The sequence below is a fragment of the Penaeus vannamei genome, chromosome 25 (assembly GCF_042767895.1).
Source record: "Penaeus vannamei isolate JL-2024 chromosome 25, ASM4276789v1, whole genome shotgun sequence".
NCBI lineage: Eukaryota > Metazoa > Arthropoda > Malacostraca > Decapoda > Penaeidae > Penaeus > Penaeus vannamei.
In genome coordinates, this window is record NC_091573.1 from 15639198 (window position 1) to 15641697 (window position 2500).

Here is a 2500-nt window from a genome sequence, read left to right on the forward strand (position 1 = left end):
TCTCTCTCTCTCTCCGTTTCTTTATCTCTATCTCTCTCTAACTCCCTAAAATTTGTGCTATTATTCTAAATCAAGAATAGATTCGTATGATAAAAGAAAATAGACATAGAACGATCTTTTTATATTACATATTTATTTGACACGCGATTTGCTTAGTGTAAAGCCAGTGTTTCGAGACAACTTTTAGCCATGTAGTTTAAACCTATACCTTGAAGCGCTTGCCGTGTGAAAGGCAAAAGACTAAAAAAAATATGTAAGTTTACAAAAAAAAATGCACTGTAGTTTTTTGCAGTAGTTTTCCAAGTTCAGCTTATTGCAGCCTTATGGTGTTCTATAGAGTTTGGTGTTGGATGCTAGAGTAGGGTCCATTTATAGCCTCTATATGTTTTGTTTTGTTTTTCTTTTTTATATCGGTTTTTTCTCTCAGAAGAATGTCACTTTTTTTTTTTTTTTTTTTTTTTTTTTTTGTCTCGTATCCCTAAAAGCAGCGCTAGTAAAGATATGAGGGGGGGGGGGGAGAAGGTTTCATGGAGAGAGGTTTCAATCGTGCAATTCTTTAACAGGTCAGTAAAAATCCGAGAGTATTTTCAAACTGAAAAATGTTTTCTCTCGGTTTTATTCGATGTTATTCTTCTCTCTCTCATTTATCAATCTCTCCAAAGTCCATCGCAATAGGTATTTTACAAGGGGAGCCTTACGTGCTTATATTGAAAGTCATAATAGTCAAGTTACATAACCAGTTGGCGATACATGCAAGAGAAAATTTGCGTTATCGAAAATCAGAATTTAATTTTACAAATTTTTGACCCTGTTTTTTGTTTTTGTTTTTTCATTCGGTAAGTAATTTGTACAAATTATGGATAATGTGAAACAAGTGTCATTATAGAAATATTCAATAATTAGTTTTAAAAAATACGAAAAGTATAGAGGAACATACAAATGGTAAACACTACAAAAAACTAACGCACCGAGAGCTTCCCTTCAGGAAAGTGCAGATGAAAAATATTGACAAAAAGGAGGAGGAGGAGGAGAGGGTCGTAGGGTGTTACAAAGGCGATTTCTTACGGCCTCGCAGCATCTTCCAAAGCCTTTAAGAAGTCCGACTTGATGGCGATACTCGTCTAACCTGTTTCGGAAGCGCCTCTGGAAGGACGTTAAGGAAAATGCGTCGCTAAAACTCCTTACTTAAAAAACGGGCTGTTTTTGCCTTCAATTTCCTGCGCCATAGAGTCTCAATCATTTCTCTAATCATCGGCTTCATCACTTATCGAGGGAATCTTGGGTCGAGGATGAATTATTCATACGATCTGGAAGTAGAGAGAATATTTTGCCTTCAGGAGGACGCGTTGCATAACCTGTGACTGATGGTCGCTTGCAGGCCCGGCGCTCTGAGCTCTGGTGGCGAGTGCGCGACGCGAAGGGCGCTGCTAGATGAACAGTGATTTCTATAACAATTGTCACTATTCAATTTTATCCTTTTTTTACCATCATTATTATTATTATTGGATATTATTATTGTTGTTGTTATCAATATTATTATTTTGGGATATTATTATTGTTGCTGTTATCATCATTATTATTGTTTTATTATTATCATCAATACTGCTATAAATATCATCATTATTATTATTATTATCAATATTATGATTACTGATATTATTTTCATTAACGTTTTTATGTTTTATCACCGTTATTATCATAATTATCACTATTCTTATCCTTACTATTATGGGCGGGCTGCTGTTGCCTCATGTCTTCCATCCTCTGCAGTATTCTGCTTTTGAGTTCGTTTGACTTTTGCGGTTTTACAATTACTGAAACAATTAGCATATCCATGACAGATTTCTAATTACAGTGAAAAACAAGCAAAACTAACCTTTTGGGGGGTGGGGGTGGGAGGGGTTACAGACCAACATAACAAAAAAGAGTCAAATATTATGCAATCATCATAAAAAGATCGTATAAACAAGAAAACATTCATTCTTTACTCTGCCTTCTATTCTTTTTTATCGTTCAAAATCAGTTCCGCACTCTTTCCCATTCCTTCCTGAAATGCCAGAAATATCAATATGAATTTAGTTTTAAGTTCAGATGAGATTGTTAAGCCTGTAATCTTGTATTTGTGGACCCAGTATCAAGGAGCAATTTTGGTCTTTGATTTGTACAATATTTCTTGTAATCAATATTGACTGTTAAAGGGTAACGGAATCGTCGTGAAAAATATTATGTGTTACTCACGTCTATATCAATAAATGTGATGAAAATGCAGGTGACTTTTTTATAACTTTGTCCCTACTTCTTTTGCAGAATCCGTGTGTGTGTGTGTGTTTATATGTATGTATATTTATATGTATATGTGTGTGTGTGTATATATATATATATATATATATGTGTGTGTGTGTGTGTGTGTGTGTGTGTGTGTGTGTGTGTGTGTGTGTGTGTGTGTGTGTGTGTGTGTGTGTGTGTGTGTGTGTGAGTGTGTGTGTGTGTGAGTGTGTGT

At 35.0% G+C, this 2500-nt stretch overlaps 1 protein-coding gene across 1 annotated transcript in view; it reads left to right on the forward strand.

Annotated features, from left to right (window-relative positions):
• Positions 1 to 2268, forward strand: part of LOC113819625 (uncharacterized) — a 57082-nt gene extending 54814 nt beyond the window's left edge. The window contains exon 12 of the mRNA XM_070138911.1: positions 1 to 2268. This exon is cut by the window's left edge and continues 644 nt beyond it. The gene's annotated coding sequence lies outside the window, so the exon portion shown is untranslated.
• The last annotated feature ends 232 nt before the right edge of the window (positions 2269 to 2500 follow it).